General features: G+C 56.6%; 1 protein-coding gene across 1 annotated transcript in view; it reads right to left on the reverse strand.

Annotated features, from left to right (window-relative positions):
* FRMPD3 (FERM and PDZ domain containing 3) overlaps positions 1-16766 on the reverse strand; it is a 57450-nt gene extending 40684 nt beyond the window's left edge. Inside the window, exon 1 of the mRNA XM_033072202.2 lies at positions 16723-16766. The gene's annotated coding sequence lies outside the window, so the exon portion shown is untranslated. The remainder of the gene's footprint in view (positions 1-16722) is intronic.
* Between the last annotated feature and the right edge of the window lie 459 nt (positions 16767-17225).

Genomic DNA, 17225 nt, shown 5'->3' on the forward strand with positions numbered 1-17225 from the left:
GCGTATGGGAGCCACTCCATCCCCTCTCTGGGCAGTCCCCTGGCCAAGGGGTGCTGGCCACTGCTTCTGTCACCTGGGCCCTTGCATATCTCCTCCTGCAGCAGGACATTCATGGCCTGCTGCCATGGGCTTTGCAAACCATAACAGGCTGATGGGATCAGGCTGGAACAGCCACCCAGCTGCTGCTCAAGCACCAGGAGCTGGGGCAGGCACTGGGGGGAAGGATGGAGATGGAGGTACCGTGCTACAGCCCCAGCCCACCTCACAGCCACACTGCAACACCCTCCAGGAGCTATCTGGGGGTGCCATGGAGAGCTTGGCATGGGGCAAGACACCTCCTGATGTCAGTCCTGGTGGGGCTGGCCGAGTCCCGTGCTCCCCTTCACCATCGCCTTCCTTGCCATGTGCTACCAGCCCTGGCCTGTGCCCTCGAGCTGCTGGTGAACAAAGCGAACACATCCACCTACAGCACCACTGCTTTGCCTTCTCCAACAGACACTGAAGCAAATCAATTTTGGGGCAGGTTGAACCCTCTGCAGGGCACTGGTAGAGCCTCAGAGAAGCCTCAGAGGAGAGGTGGCCCAGTTAGCAGAGCAGCAGCAGCTCTCTCATCCACCCTGCCTGTTCCCAGCACCACATTCCCATGCAGGGAGCATTGCAGAGCCAGGACTGACACCGCTCCTCGTCTGCACGTGAAACTGCCGCCCCTGGTCCCCACAGCTGTCACCCTGGCACTTCTGGACAATGACAATTCCTAGCCACTGGTGGCAACACATCAGATGACTTTGTCCCAAGTCACAAGAAGCAGCAGAGAGAGCTGAACTTGGCCTTAGAGCTCGCTGCCCCTTCCTCCGCCGGCTCAGATCGATGCTTTCAGGCAGTGCCTGGCTCTGGGCAGCTGTGAGGCCGGGGTTAAGCTGCTTGGGCACCAGCTGCGCTGTGAATAACACAGGAGGCAGCTGCAGTTCCTGTAAGATCAGGCCAGGAACGCCTCTACCTGACACTCTTAGTTTGGCCAACAGCTCCAATATCAACTCCCAGGGATGTGGACAAGGAGGCACCAGCCCTCGCTGCCTCCTCGTTGAGTTCCAGGCACAGCTTCTCCCATTTCCTACTCCACTGTTCAGATTAAAATCCTTCTGTTAGCCTATAAAAAAGGTAATCAAAACGATAACAACATCAATCAAATGCTCTCAGCAGATGAGCCAGTTGGTCCTTCATTCCTCCTGGCTGCCAGCAGCTCGTTGTCATGGGCAGACAGGAGCTGCAGGCTCCGTCCTGGGGCCAGGATGGACATCCATCTGGGAAAGCTCACAGGGCAAGGAGTGGGAAGGATTTCAGCTCCCACCCTGGGATGCTCTGGCACCCTCTCAGCACTCAGCTTGCTGGCAGGGAGCTCCATGGGTGCTGCAGAGGAACGAGAGCTCATGGACTCCTCTTGCTCAAAACCACAAAACCAATTATCCTTGTGGCAATTAAAAGGGAGGAGAGACAAAGCCTTCTGACCAAGAGCATCTGCAAATCCTGACACCAGTGCCAGAGGTGGAGGAAGGAGGAGCAGATCTCCCAGAGCCATGGCTCTGTGCCAGCCTGTGCACACACTGGGGATGAGTTACCCAGCAGCATTTTGGCAATGACAGGTGGTACCACAAATCTGCAGGACAGAGATGAGATGATCCAAAGTCTCTGGTCACCTTTTACAGCCCTACCAGTCCTGCTGCTGCAGAGAGTGGTCAGGATATGCTGGAGGCTACAGGCAATACAAAGCTCAGGGTCTAGGGGCAGTTTCCAAATAATGCCTGGGTCCACTGAGGCAGAGACACAGTGTTGGTGATGGAGGTGTGCTTCCCACTCCCCTCAGAGCTGGACCTGGGGGCATCACTTACACCCTGTGCAGGATGGGGAGATCAGAGGACAGACAGGAGGAGGCTCTGCAGCCAAATCACACGGGGACTGAGGGACCCACAGGTGTTACACATGGCCTTGGCTCTTCGTGACAAGCAGGTGATTCCTGGGAAAGCTGGAGCCTGGGTAACAAAGAGCCACCTCATCAGCAGAGAGGCTGCAGAGCTGTGCTCAGCACACCTGGTGCTCAAGCCATTTCCACAAGGTCCCTCTGTTGAACGGGTGCCAGGTGAATGAGCAAGTGATGAGACACTGTCAGCTCAAACTTCCCCACGTGCCGCTGGTTGGGTGCCAGCACGATTCCTCCTGACCACACAGCCTCAGCCCTGCTTTACTGCTCCTGTAAAACCCACACACGCCAGCACCCCTGCTGACACCTCATCTGCAGGAATACTGCCAGGGGCAGGTAAACACAGGCAAGTCCTTAGTACCAGCATCAGTAGAGAGTATCTAACTTGGATCTTATCCTGCCTGAACAGCTAGCAAGTGAAGATGTTCCCTTAAAAAGATCTCTGAAGAGCTGAAACAAAGCAAACCCCAGCAAAGCAAACCCCTGCATCTCCCTCTTACAGAGCCAAGGGATGGGAGCTGAGACTGCAGCATCCAGCTTCTCTCCCACAGCCCTTCTTCCTTCCTGGAGGAACCCACACTCTGGAAAGGCCCCCACTCCCTGGAGAATGCTCTCTTTCCTCCCCTGGCTCAGGCCTGGTTCCCATCTGGAACTTGAGGATCCTTACCAAAGAAAGCACTTTTTAAAAGAAAAAATAAGGCTCAAAAATCAGCCTTTTACCACTGTTAAACATCAGCAGGGCACACACTGTGCTTTGCTGGCTGTCATTATACAGACCCCCGCGTGAACCCCCACAGCTAACGGGGTGGGGATGCAGCTCCCAAGGTCTCTTCCCTGTGTCCCCACCCCAGGCAGGACCAAGTATCTCCTGCCTTCTCAGGAAAGTCCCTCTCATCAGTAGGGTCACAGCAGGAACAGACCCAGGGCTCCTCTGCTCAAGTTCTCTGTACAGCCAGTGAAAAGAGGAGTCTCATGAGCCTTGCTCAAAGGTGATGCCGCAGCAGCCAGAAGAATCACCAGCTGCTCCATGCTCAGAATACAATTCCCATTAAAGGGGAAAAAAGTGCAAAGCACAAAAACCCACGGAGCACTGAAGTGCTTCACAGCATCCTCTGCCTCAGCAGAAGAAAGGACCCTTGCAAATGCCCTCTGACACTGAAAGCCCAAGCCTGGGAGATGCTCCAGTGCAGCCTCCCCCCTTCCCACCCCTCACCCTGCTCATGAGATGGTCTGGGGGGGCTGCAGTGAGAAACCTCCATGGGGTTTGGGAGTCTGTGGGGTCTCTGAAGAAGAGTGGTGGGTGCAAAGCAGTCTGAAGCCTCCCCTACCCCTGGAAGGAATCCAAGGGGGTTTGTAGGGTGTGGGGCAAACAGTGCTGGCATGTCTCAGCATCCCAGGTTGGATTGTCTGGGAAGAGGGCACGAACTCCATCATATCCAAGCCCACACAGCCAGCCCCAGACCACTTCTGTGGGGAGAAGGACCAGGAGAGGAGTCACAAGGGTTCTTAACTGGGCATTCTGCTAATGGGAAAGGGAATTAAGGTCTTCCCAGAGGCCAGCACTGGGACCTGGATTTAGCAGCATTTTTCCCTTAAGGATTGCAAAGACAATGTAAATTCCCAAGGGATTAAACTTGAAGAGGATATCCAACTAGCAGGGAGAGAGGAAAGGCCAGCACCATATGAGGGATGGTAATTACAGAATTACCTGCCAGCTTTTTAGGACAATGAATGACATGAGATTTTATATAGATAAACAGAGACTTAATACAGCTGGGGAAACGGTGCTGGGGCAGGAGCAGCCTCTGCTATCTGGCTGATGGCAGCACAGAAGCAAGGCATGGAGGATGGAGCAGGCAAGAGAGGAGCTGGGTTTGAACGGCAGAGCCACCCTGGGGATGATCCCGGTGCAGGGGAGCAGGGACAGATGCAGAGTGGGAAGCAGGGACGGCTCGGTGAGCACTGAGATCAGTGCTGCAAGGAGCCTCAGCCCCTGCTTAGCAGTCAGGTCAGGCAGCACCAATGCTGCCCAGGCACAGGAACAGGAACAGGACACACTGTTTTTCCTCTTGCAGTCGGGGAGCTTCGGGCTGGCTTAACCTTTGCACCGTGGGCCAGTCTGGCTTCTGCACTGCTGCCTGTCCCAGTGCCACAGGCACCCCAGGACCTGTGAGCAGCACACCAGGGCTTTGCAAGAGCCAAGTGGTGAAGAGCAGAAGGGGCTGAATGGCAGCAAAGCTGAGAGCCAGCAGAGAGCTGGCTGCCTACCTCTCCTCCAGGACTGGGATGAATCCTCAGAGCTGGGCACTTCTCCTGCCTTCTGCCACATCCCAGCCACCCTGCTCACAGCCTTTCCAGCCAATGCTGGGCAACACCAGCTTTGCTGCTTTTTGTTCCAGTGCAGGCTGCCCAGCTTGCCACCTTTGCTCCTGCTCCTGGCTCTCCTTGGCATGGAAGGAGCTCACAGCCTGCCCAGGGGTCCCGGGCTCCCCATCCCAGCCGCTGCCACTGGGAGACATCTCCTGGGCTCCTTGGAAACGCTGCCGAGTGGGAGCTGCCTCTCAGGAGTGAGTCACGCTGCTGGGCGGGCGAGGGTGGCTCGCTGGCACACAGGCACTGGCTACCACTCGCCCCCCGAGAGCTGCAGTGACAGGGACAGGGGGCACAGAGCCAGGGTCTCCCCAGGCAGCCCCACAGCCCCCGCCCTGCTCCACTGGGCTGGAGCTACTAAAGCACTGCAGAGCCATTCCCAAAGGCTGCTTTTCCATGCCACGGCATCAGGGAGAGAAGGAGCTGCCCTGGGAAGGCAACTCCTGCAGAGATGGAGACCCTGTGCCCCACTGCACTGAGGCATCTCCTCCCTCCAGCTCAGAGGCTTTGGGACTAAGGAGAAACTGAGGCATGGGGGGACAAAGGGACTTGCAGCAGACCACTGAGAGTGCAGAAGTCCAGAGGCAAAAGCTCTTCTGATCTTGCTGGTCCTGGGGGAGGCATCCCCCAAACCACAGGGCAGCAGCCCAGCCACTCCCCTTTGGAAACCACTTCCCTGCCTGGCCTCAAAGATAGCACAAGCTCCTCAAAACCCGATGGGATGATAAGCACCTCTTCTGAAAGGGAGCAATTACCACAAAATACTGATTATGCAAATACCTTGGTTACCAAAATGATGTTCCCTGAATTCTGAGTAGGAAAGAAAAGAGCCGTGGAGAAAATTTGTTTAGCCAAGAGTTGCATCACATCTATTTAAAGTGCTGAGAGGTGGAGAGGGACCTCCCTGGGCAAAGCAGCTTTAGGAGGCCACCACAGCCTGGTGACCATCACATCAGGGACAGAGATGGCACATGGCATTTCCCTTTCCTCCCAAAACACTTCAGAAACATTACTATCACTCCGCTTGCAAGATCGAGGAAACCGAGGCACAGAAGCAGAAGGCACTTGGCCAGTGAGACCCAGAGCTCAGAGAAGGGGCTGAGGTGCTGCCAGGAACAGAGCAGGGCATCCCACTGCTTCCCAGTGCCCCACACTTGCTGCACTGTGGTGGGACAGGTCAGACTTCCCAGAGCTGGCTTTGTGTGGAGCAGAAGTGTGGAGAGAAGCAACGACAGAAAACAGCACTGGGGGGAAACACCTCTGTAGGACACTCAGAATGGGCTGGGACAGGAACCTGTGAGTCTCAATTCAACAGGCAGGGACTGTCCTGCTGCAGGGCTCAGTGTCCACCCTGCACAGCCCTGGTGTGCTCTGCTGCTCTGGGTATCTCCCAGCCTTACCCACTGCCACAGTGGGTCTGTTTTGCAGCCCCGAGGCCTTGAGGGCACTGCACAGGTGGTGCCAGAGCCACAGGGGTGAGCCTGGCTGCCCCACTGCTGAGAGCACAGCTGGCCACAAGCATGGTGACATCCTTGGTGGTGGCAGAGGACCCTGACAGCGATTCTAGCTTTGCAGGCAAGGCAGCTTTGGAAGGATCAAGCACTGACTTGCAAGGATGGAGGGTAACACACAGCAGACAAGGGCCATCAGGTAGCACAGCAGGGGTGGCACCATTTCACACCTGGCCACCACCTTTTCCTCAGTGCAAGGTGGGACTAAAAGTGACAGCTGATATGATCCTGCTCTGCCATAGCCATACAGCTTCCCTGTGTGGGAACAGCTTCTCACCATGCTGCTGCAGCCACCAGACCCTCACACGGGTCTGAGCTGCCAGCACACCTCCCTGCCCTCAGCACCTCACCTGCCTGCTGTAGCCACTCTCTGTGTCTCACTGATGTTGCAGGGGGAGAAAGGACAACTCATGACGCAGTAAATGCCAGCAGAGCCAGCCATGAGACGCTGCTTCCCATCCTCCTGGAGCACAGAAGCCATAAGTCAGCGGGAATGCTCTTTGCACTGATGCCAGGCAGATTTATGACAGCACAGGCACTGCTGTGCTGGTCCCAGCATCCCCTCCTGAGCCAGTCCCCAGTGCAGTGTCTCTGTGGGCAGCACCCTGCCACTGTCACCCACCAGTGAGAGGTGACACCCAGCACCTTATCCAGTATTGCAGGGCAGGTGGGGACCCATATTTTGCAAAGCTGCCCTGCTGGAGCAGCAGAGGGGATGCAGGACTGCAGCAGACAGCCAGCCCATCTGCTCCTGATGGCCTGGCTGTCCCAGCACGTGGGATCCTGTCCTGCAGGATGACCCTGTCCTCCCTCCTCTGTCACAGCCCCTCCCAGCTCAGCCTGTTTGCAAACAGCCTTGTGCAGCTCTGGCACACATTGGGAGAACCACAGATAATCTGCTGGTATCACTTGCCCAGGAGTGGCTCCCCTGGCTGCTGTCCTGGTGTAGGTGGCCACCCTGGGGGCTCTGGCAGCAGGTAAGAGCTCAGCCCAAACCAGGACACAGACAAGCTGCCAAGTCACCCATTTTCCATTTCCAGGGGGAAATGCCTGCCCAAGGACCAGGACTTTGCCCATTTGGACCACGACAGCCGTTGCCTCTTGAAATCCATCTCTGGATTTGAGTGTCCCAATGGTACATCCAGCAGTTTATTCCCATCCACAGAGACAGATGGATCTCACCCCCAGATATCCCAAAGCCCCTGCCTGGTTGCCCAGGTAGGTCTTCTCTTCCACAGAAAGAAGGCACAGAATGTGTGGCCTCTGCACTCCTGCAAGGTCAGTAACTGCTCACAACAATGTATGTGTTGGATTTGTTTGTGATCAGCAAAAAACCAATTCCTCCTTATTTCCCTGCCCATCCCGAGCTCACACTACCTCAGAAGAGACAGAAAGTTAAATTCACAGTCAAGGTAAGAAAAGCCAGATGCCTCCTGCTCAGAGCCACAGCAAACAGCACAGGCACTTCAGAGCTCCCTTGTGACACCAGTAATCCCACCTGCTACCAACAGAGCTCCTGACTTCTCTCAATTAGCTCTAACTCTCTTACTCCTTCCTAAAATCAAGTATCCTGTGCTCTGCTGGGGGCAAGGGGCTTGCTGGAGGTGCCAGTTCACCCAGATGGACTAACCTCACTTTGTACCCACTCCACAGAACAAGCCTGGTCTCCACTGCTACACCATTCTGGGGGCCAGTGGCAGTGCCTGCTCTCTCCTCCCTCCCATCCAGCACTCCACAGGCTGCTCCAATACCCTCCTTCCCCACAAAATTCCAGCCCTGCTGCTGTGACAACCCCTGCATCAGCCCGAGGAGCTGCCAAGCCCTCAACAGGGAACCTTAACCCAGGCAGGGAGGGTGGGAGAGCCACTCACAGCATGGCTGGTGCTGTGACAGCAGGACAGCTCCTGCACGCTGCCACTGCATGGCTTCACACCAGACACTGCCGTGGAGGACTCTGCAGATCTGCCAGGTGGCACGGGAGATCCAGCCTCCAACGTGGACAAAGTGGATTTGTTCCCAGCTCTCTGTCACACCCCAGACACCCACTCTGCCAAATAAATCAAGGGCTTAGCTTTGGGCATCAGAGCTCAAATCCTGGTGAGCACTGCCATGGCTTCTCTCCTCCCTTGGGCTCAGGTATCTGAGAGTTCAGAAACACGGGCAGGAGCCCTGCTGGCCTCTCCCACCGACATCAGCTGGCCACAGGGAAGTGTCCCAGCACTCCTTTCCATGCTTCTGCTGACCCTGCCTGCCTCCTCCTATGACCACAGCATTTTCTGCACCTGAACCCCTCAGCTGCCCACACACCACCCATCTCTCCAGGCCAAGAAGTTCCAGCCTGTATTTTCACCACCCTCAGGACAAACAGCTCGGGCATCCCCTGAGGGGATGGCAGTAAGATCCCCCTCTGTTGTACTGGAACTTTTCCAGGCACCATGGTGGTCCTCTGGAGAAGTTCAGAGATTTTTGCTGCCTGTCCACTTAGGGACACTCACCACACACTTGACAAGAAGTCACAAGATCCCTCCCAGACCCTGGCCAGAGTAGAGTGCTGGTATCTCTGTTTGACACTGGGATGGAAGACACTCCAATGGGGCTGGAGGGCAACCAGTGGTAGAAACCACTCAGACACCACTCCAAGCCTTCCCCAGAGAAACTTGGGTCCAACCCCAGCAGCTGGAAAGAGGGATGTGACAGCCAAGGCAGATGTAACCCTGATGGCAGCTCTTGGTCTATGTCCCACCAGCACCACATCAGCCTCCAGGGCTCTGTGAAGCAGCAGAAGGAGCATTTCCAGCTTGTACTTGTCAAGAAATGGAGGGGAAAAACCTCCAAACTGCTCCATGTGCAGGGACAGATTGCTCCAAGTGCCTGTGGACACTGCCTTCCCACTGCTCTACACCTCCAGGCAGCACTGGCTGGTAACTCCCAGTACTGACCAGTCCATGTGGGAATGCCCCCCATCAAGCCACAGCAAAGATGAAGAGAAGGGGATGGATGCTCAAAGGTGGCTGCTGACCATGGTGGAAGTAGGCACAAGATTTAAGGGAGCATTGAAATACTGGAAATAAAGAGAGGCAGAGCAAGGAAATATGACCTGAAAGAAGCAGTTAAGCCTCCAGAGAGAAAATGCATGGCAGAGCATGGATGGAGGTTGGACATCTGCACAGGGAGCCAGACCCACCTGATCCACCCAGTGCCCTTCTCTCACCTGTCCCCAGGTGAGCAGAGCACTCGCTGCAGGCTGTGACACAGCTGAGCAATGCTGGGGAACAGAGCTGCCCAGAGAAGGTGCCAAAGCTGGATGGAGCACCCAGACAGGAGCTCTTTGGAGCAGGGACTGCACATTTTGCCTCCTCTCCATCACAGCAGCAGGGGAACCAGAGCTGTTGTCGTACCAGACCTCTCCAGCACCTGTGGCATGACTGATGGCAGGAGGATACTTGTGACAGCACACCAGGTGTCCTTTCCACATCTCCTTCAGCACTGCTCCTTTCTATAACTCCAATTAATATCACAAACCTCTATCAGGAGCCTTTTCAGACCAGCAGCCTCCGAGTTGCTTGGAAACTGTTTGCTGCAGAGACTGACAGCTGCTGCCGGGAGGGCTCAGTGCCAGCCCACTTCAGGGCTGCCACCACAGAACTGGTGGCACAACCATGCTCCATCCCCTGGCATGCGCCAGGAGCCAGAGGAAGCAGGATGAGCTGGGAGCAGCTCTGACACGCGCCAGGGATGAGAGAGCCTGGAAAGGCTCGAGGGTTTGGTTTAGGACTTGGAGATCCCACAGCTAAAGCTTCAAAACGTTCCCAGCCTGAGGGTAAAGGAGAGCTTCCAGAAAAACATTAATGGAAAAACGTGCTCAGCCTCACAAGATTTATTTGGCCAAATGTGGACATTGAATTCAATCATAAAGAAGTGAGAAAGAGGGTTTTGCTTTATGGACAAAGTATTGGTGTGGGCTTAATGGTGAAGTCACTGAGACCTCCATAATACTCTATGAATAATCAGGTATCTCTTCCAATTTATAGCATACCATAAAGTGCTGTACAGTTTTGGAGACAGTACTTTTTTTTTATACTATAGCAATGACAAAAAGCATATTTTACTGCAGGAATGGCAGTGTAAGTATATTTATCCATCGGCCAGAATTCTGTGGTATACTTCCCTCTCTAATGGCTGTACAAACATACATACATCCCAGATTTATACCCAGATTTTCCATGCTTTGCTTCGAAATTTGCATAATATGTGAAAATTTCTATATGAAATGGAGAAGAGCATGGAGCTGCTCCTGCCAAACCAGCCGCTGGAATTCAGCACTTCCCTGTCTTGCACCGCTCGTGTTTCCCCACAGTGACAGTGCTCCAGGGATTCTGGAACTGCCTTGGGCATCCCACCCTTTAGCTCAGCGCTCCCAGGGAGAAGGAAAGGTGGAGGTGGATGAGGACCCCAGGGCCAGCTCAGTTCAGGAATCCCCAAGAGAAGAAAAGTGAGGGGAGCAGGTTGTGCCAGTGCTGGTGAAAGGCATCTCCAACACCATCCCACCTGACAGCTTCCTCCATCGCCCCAGTGAAGCACTGCCTTTTCTTCTTGAAAAAATATTGTGGAATTCGAAATCTGATTGATATGAATATGTAACAACGCCGCTTTATTAATAGCAGCTGCATTATCAGTTTGCTCCCTGCTATTGGCAGGAGATCTGGGACAATATGTGGTTTGAAAACTAAAGAGAAATGCAAGCCGCAAAGGCAGTGGCTGCGAGATAATTTCATTCCTTTTCCTGTGGAGCTGGCCAGGGTGACACGGATGCATCGCATCGCTCTTCCTGCCTGGTCACGGGAGCAGGCACTGGGATGGCTTCACAGTCTGCATGGTCCTGAGCACACCCACAGCCATCTGCAGAAGGATTTGCACTCAGTGCCCCCAGCACAGGCAGCAGACACCCCTCCAAGGCAGGGACCACCACAGCCAGCTTTAACCTCTGCAAATTGAGGTCATTTGGTGCAGAGCATCATGCAAATCTCCCTGGCACGGGTAATAAACTCCCTTCACACTTTGCTTTCCTTCCTCCCCCCATCACCACCCTGGAGGCTTAAATGAAAACAAGATTACAAAGGAGATTGGATTGGACATATATCTGGTGTGCTATTTTAGCTGTAAATTATGCCAGCTTCATAAAACCCCAACTGTTCTTTCCCGAGATCCCTGCATAGATTGGCTGGCTAAGATCAAGCAACCGGCACTCGCTGCGGGCAGGCATTGTCTGGAAAAACGCTGAGAGGGTCCAAACAGGAGCAAGATCTTATAGTGCTACATATCCACACACATTTATATGCATGGAAACATAGGCATGACACCCAAGAACTGCCCGTGCCCGCTGATCAGCTGAACAGTGACACACAGAGGTCCTACAAGCCCCTACCCGCCCAGGCTTCGGCGAGCCGACCCTACAGATCATCTGTGCTGCTTCAGCTGCCTGTGGTAACGCTGCTGACGCTTTCCTCAGCCTTAGCTAATCCCAGGAGAGAGCAGAGCATCAGGCAGCACGGCCCAAAGCAAGGGTGGGTGCCAGCTATGGGACACGGGGCCATGCTGTGACACAGTGTGAGTTAGCACACGTGGCGAGGCCAGCAAGGCTGGCTGCTGGGGCAGCCACAGAGCTCCCAGCCCCGAGCAAGGCTGGGCAACCAGGCTCTGCAGCACCAGTGCAAAACTGCCACAGCCTCAACTTTGCTACAGCAAACCTGGCAGGAGGTTTTGCAATTCTTCTCACGAGCATCACCGTACCTTGGCTGTGCTCCACGACCCTGGAGGACAGAGCAGCCAGGGCTCCCAGCACTCTGAGCTGTTCCAGGGAGAGCAGTGGTGCTGCACAAAAGGAAGGACACAGCTCTGACCACACTCAGCTCCAGCCTCCTCTCCTGTCTCCCCCACACCAGGGGCTGGCTCCATGCTATGAAGGCATGTGCAGTGCAGGAGCCTTGGCAAACAGAGCCTTGAGCAGCGAGCCACGGCCTGGCTGCTGCCAGCACTCTGCCACATCCGAGGGACACGGGCCACTCAGAGCCCTGAGGGGACACTTCTGAAGCCAGTGAAGCCCCACAGGCCATGGGAACCCTCCTGCACCCACTGCCGGTTACCTGGAGGGAGACAGCTCGAGAGCAGCAACACACTTTGCCTTTCCTGAGCTGTCTTCCCTGCCACACTCCCGTGGCTCCACCTGCTCAGGCTCAGCCAGGTGCCACCACACTCCCCACACATGTGAGCTCAGAGTCTCACTGCCAGCCCACAGGTGGGCACAAGGCAGTGCCCTCCCTGGCAGGATGGGTCCAGCCTGTCTCATCCCTCCTTCTCTCCAACCAGTCCCTCTGGGTGATGCTACAGCAGACTGAACTCTGCACATCTATCCCAATCTCCCACGTAAAGAATCCCTGCAGGGTCAGTGACCTTTGAGCACAATTTGTGGGCAGACATCTGCACATCTTCTCCAAAGGCAGAGTCCAGAAGCCTCCCTGCAAACACAGAGGTAAAGCAGGCTGGCAGAGCTCCTGCATCAATGTCATGTTAGGAAGAAAGGGACATGTTCAAGAGTGGTCAGGGCAGCACAATAATGCTGGTCAAATGTGAAAGGCCCATAACCAAAGACTCTGGAGTGCCTCACCTTGCTCTCCAATGGAGAGTTGCATCTGCCTCACACGGACTCACACCTGCACCACACCATCCCTGCATGTTCCTCTGTGCCACGCACCACCAGGAGCTGGCACACGACTCGCCTGCATGTGTACATATCTATTGATACAAAACCAGGCTTCCTGGGCAATCAATAATGCTATTTAAGAGATAAGTCTTGCTATTGACTGGCTGTTGAGCTCAGCTCCTGCTTAATGTGAAAGAGAGGGAGAATGACGAGGGAGCTCAGAAGTGTTCCCAACGTCACCAGGCAGCCGTGTGCATGCCCAAGCTGTGCAGGCAGGGATGGAGGGGTCAGGGATGGAGGGGTCAGGGATGGAGGGGTCAGGGATGGAGGTCTGGCAAGGCAGAAGCACAGTGGTTTTTCCACAGTGGAGGATCTGTGCACTCTTAGGGAGAAAACGCCCATCTGTGAATGCGTGTGAGCACTCGCAGCACCGAGCAGAAATTAAAACTGGGCATGGTGTTCCCTCAGTGCAGCTGTGGCTGCACCAGATTTGAGGCTCCTCTATCACCCCACACCCAGCCAGGGTGTTCCCATCATCACTTCAAGTGGCATGAAAGCTACTTGAGTGCCAGGTTCTCAAAGGTGGCTTCTGGCCATTCTGTCTGTCCTGGCAGAAGTCTCTGCTCTGGTACACGTAGGGCCTCCCACAGCCCTCTTCTGGCTCCCCATTTTCAGGGAAGAGAACAGGTGAGAGCAGAGGATGAGCAGAGCTCACTCAGCCTCACAGAAGGCTGTGAAGCAGCTATCCCTCTCCTCCCTGTGGAGGACAGCCAAACAGAGGATTAATATTCAGCCAGATCAGAAATTTCCAGCCCTTCAAGAGGCAGGGATTGAACACACCCCCAGAAGGAGCCACAGAAGAAGAAAGACTCTGTTTCAGGTGGATCAAGTGGGAAAAGGTGTCTCCTTCAACAAGCCAGAGGTGGCTTCCAGCTCACAGTGCCCAAGGCCACCACTCAGATGAGCTGCATGATTTGATGGTGCCATTTTTCCCTCCACCTTCCTAAGCACTTCTCCCTGGCTGATGTGGATCCATGTGTCTGTCCCCTGCTTTCAAAGCTGCAGCAGCCCAGCAGCACGGGTGCTGTGGATGGGGAGGAGCACACCCAAACAAGCCCTGCTCTGTCAGAGAGCAAAAGGAGCTCATCTCCCTCCTCCCACTGCAGCCTGAGACATCACCCAGAGATGTCCTGGGAGAACAAGGTGGCATCAAAAATCATCCCAGCCCTGGGAGATTTGGGCTGTTTTCTGCCCCATGGCAGGAGAGATGGGAGCAGCCTTGCTGCCCCAGTGATGATGGGGGGACCCATTCTGTGGAAGATCCTCAGATGATCTGAGCTTTGTTCCAGCCAGGCTAGAGACTCCTCAAGGCAGCACCCAATTTGACTTTTTTCATGACAAAACCATGGAGCCTGAGTGCTGGAGCTGCCCTGGCAAAGGACACAGAACTCATGGGCATGAATCAGGAGAGGCTTGCTACTGATTTCAGTGGGAGGGAGGAAGGACCAGAGCTAAAGCAAAGCTGAGGACTTGGGGCTTTGTCCTTCAGTGTCAGGGTGCAGCCATCAAGCAAACATCTCCCTGCTCTCCTGGGGCTGGGATTGGAGATGAAATCCCAGCTCTGCAGACCCACAGGCACGTCCCAGAGCTTTGCTCAGCCCCAGCATTGCAGGTCAGCTCCCAGGAGCTCGGGTGGTGAACATGAAAGTGACTGGTGCAAACAGCATCTTCTCTCCTGACTTCTTTCCACTCAGGGACTTTTCCTGTGCTAGACAGAGCTTTATGCTTTTCAGTTCCAGCTCAAAGCTCAGACTGACTGGGTCTGAGGCAGAAATGAGCTCCAAGGCTCACTACAACCTCACTGCTGTTAACTGCAAGCATGTGGCAGCCCTCCTGCCTTAGGAAGATTGAGGCCAACAGGTCCCTGTCCACCCTAATTAATACATGTTGTGGCACCTCTTCCCTTCCCCAGCCTTATCTCCAGCACTGCACCCCTCGGTTTACAGGGAAGGACCAGGCCTGAGCCCACTTCAACTGATCCCCACTGTGCTCCCCAGCCCTATACCGTGCAAAGAGGATGTGGGTTTGCATCTGCTGCACGGGTCCATCCTTAACAAGGGATCCCCATTCCCTTGAGCTGATAAAGCTTCGTGGGCAGCCAAGTGAGCTGCTGGCAGCAGCACTGGCCCCTGGGGACAGCACTTCACAGCAGGACAAGCCCCAGCAGCTGGGGCTGTTGCAGGGAGAGCGCTTGGTGCCAGCAGTGCTGAAGCCCTGGGAAGGGGCAGACATGCTCCAGCTGTGGGATACTGCTGGCTCAGTGCTATCCATGGTGGAGCACCCAACCAGCAGCACCCTGTGCCCCCCTCATGGGCTGGTCCTGCAGCAATGCTGGAGTTGTGCCTTCCAAGCAGAGCTGCAGCACAGCACTGTTGCCATGCCGATCAAGTGGGCAGCTGGCATGTTGAACTGTCAAACCAGGAGAGCAGCCACGCTACCAACCCATGCCAGACTGCCCCAGGGGGCTGATTTCCCCCACAGGCTCCTGCAGCAGCATCACAGAGCCTGAGGAGCTCAGCTGCTTTCAGCACCAAGCACTCCTCAGTGCAGGCAGCCCCACAGCACCCAGAGCCCACTCCCCAGCACTGCACAGCCCAGCACTGCACAGCCCAGCTCCAGCCAGAAGCTGTGCACACACCAGCAAAGGCTGGTCCCTGCTGCCCCAGGGGCTGCCAGGTGACAGTCACAGTGGAAGGAGACAGCAGCATGGCAGCAAACACAAGTGAAAGTTCAGCATCACGGGGGTCCTCAGCCAGCAGCCACAGAGTGCAGGCTCAGCCAGGCTCAGAGTGCAGGCTGGTGTTCTAAGGCACAGGGACTGGGCACTGCCTGGGCAGGAAATGACCACAGGGAGCCAAAAGCCCCTCAATTTGATATTAAAAGAGCCAGGATGCTGTTTTATTTGCTGCTCAGGTGCAGCATGAGCTCCTCACTGCAGGACAACATGGATGCCAGCAGCTCGTGGATGGGCATGGAGTGCTGCTAGACCCTGGGAGCACCCTGCCATGGTCTGTGCACAGAACAGAGGCAGTGCCAGCCCTTCCCTGCACCCAGCACCTGCCTCCTGCCAAAGATGGGCCACAGGCTCAGTCTCCCTTGGGCCTGACCCAGAACCACTCTGCCCTCGAGGCAGTCCCATGCCAGCAGAGGTTCTCACACATCCCAGCCCACCCTGGTGCAAACCAGCTTTTCTATCCTCGACCTTTGCCTTGTGGACATGGGGAAACTGAGGCACTGGATGGCTGTGGCCCAAAGCCCACTCGTTGTCATCAAAGAGAGAAAGGTGGCAATGTTTTCAAACTGCACTTCCTCAAAAGCAAGCCACGTCTCTCTACCAGTTCTGCTGCCGACAAAGACGAACACTCATCCCATCCAAATTGCTCTAAAATAGGAAAATGAGTAAAAAACCCGAACCCAAACAAGCCTCAAGCCAGAAGCCAAGTGCGTTTGTCTCTGTTTTTTCAGCTCAATCAGCCACACTTCATGATGGCAACTGCCATGATACCAGACTAACAGCAAGAACACTGTCACCCAGGAGCACGCCAAGGTGACCTGGGGGGACGCGGTGGAGCTCCCTGCCCCGAGCCCCACTTCCTCTGCTCAGCCTTCCCTGCCCAGGGCCCCGCGATGGGGACATCCAGCTCGGGTGCGTGCGGTGCTGAGCGGCACCGATCCACCCGGATCACGGGAGCCCCTCCAGCCGGATTGATTCCTCCTCCCGGCCCGTGCCCTCCGCGGGTGCACCAGGGCTGCCGAGGCAGCGACACGGACACGGGGCACCACCGGGGTTCCCCATCAGCACCCCGGCACCGGCAGAAAGCCACAGGCACATCTCCAGCCGAGGACGAGACAGAGCTGTGCCCCAGCTCTCCACGCCAGCGATGGCCCCGCGCCCTCCAGCCGGGCATCCCCTGTGCCAAGCGCGGGCGAAGCGGAGCTGCCGGCGCTGGACGGGAGGAGCAGCCGGGCAGGGGCAGCAGCCGCCCGCCCCTCGCAGTGCCCCGGGTGCCGCCGGAGCATCCCGGGCCGGCCGGCGAACTCCCCGCGCAGCACCGACGGTGTCCCCGCGCCCGGCCCCGAGCGGGCACCGCCGGCCGAGGGCTCACCTGGGCTCCGCCGCCGCCGCTCCCTCAGGAAGCGCCGCGGGCGAGGCGGGCGCGGCGGGCGGGCAGGGCAGGGCTCCCGCAGCCCCCCGCCGCCGCCGCCCCCATGGCCCGCCGCGCTCAGCGCTCGGACGGGGCCCCCCGCCGCCGCTGCTGCTGCTGCTGCTGCCGCCGCCCCGCAGCGCCCGCCCCCGCCATGCCGGCCCGGCCCGGCCCGGCCCGCTGCTCCCGTGCCCGCGGCGGCGGCGAGCGCGGTGCGCGGCTCTGCGGGCGGGGCGGGGCGGAGCGGGCGGGCGGAGCAGGGCGGACCCCCCTGGCCGGGGGCTGCGGAGCCCTCCCGCCCCCGCCCGGGACCGGCGGGCATCGCCCCCGTGTCCGTGCCGGGCGCTCTCGGCGGGTACCGGCGCTCCGGGCAGGAGCCCCTCGCCCGCTCCTCACGGCCCGGCCCCAGCATCTCTCCGGTGTCTCCCAACCGGTGTTCCCTTCAAGAGAGAATTTCTGCCCGG

This window comes from Catharus ustulatus, chromosome 14 (assembly GCF_009819885.2).
Source record: "Catharus ustulatus isolate bCatUst1 chromosome 14, bCatUst1.pri.v2, whole genome shotgun sequence".
Taxonomy (NCBI): domain Eukaryota; kingdom Metazoa; phylum Chordata; class Aves; order Passeriformes; family Turdidae; genus Catharus; species Catharus ustulatus.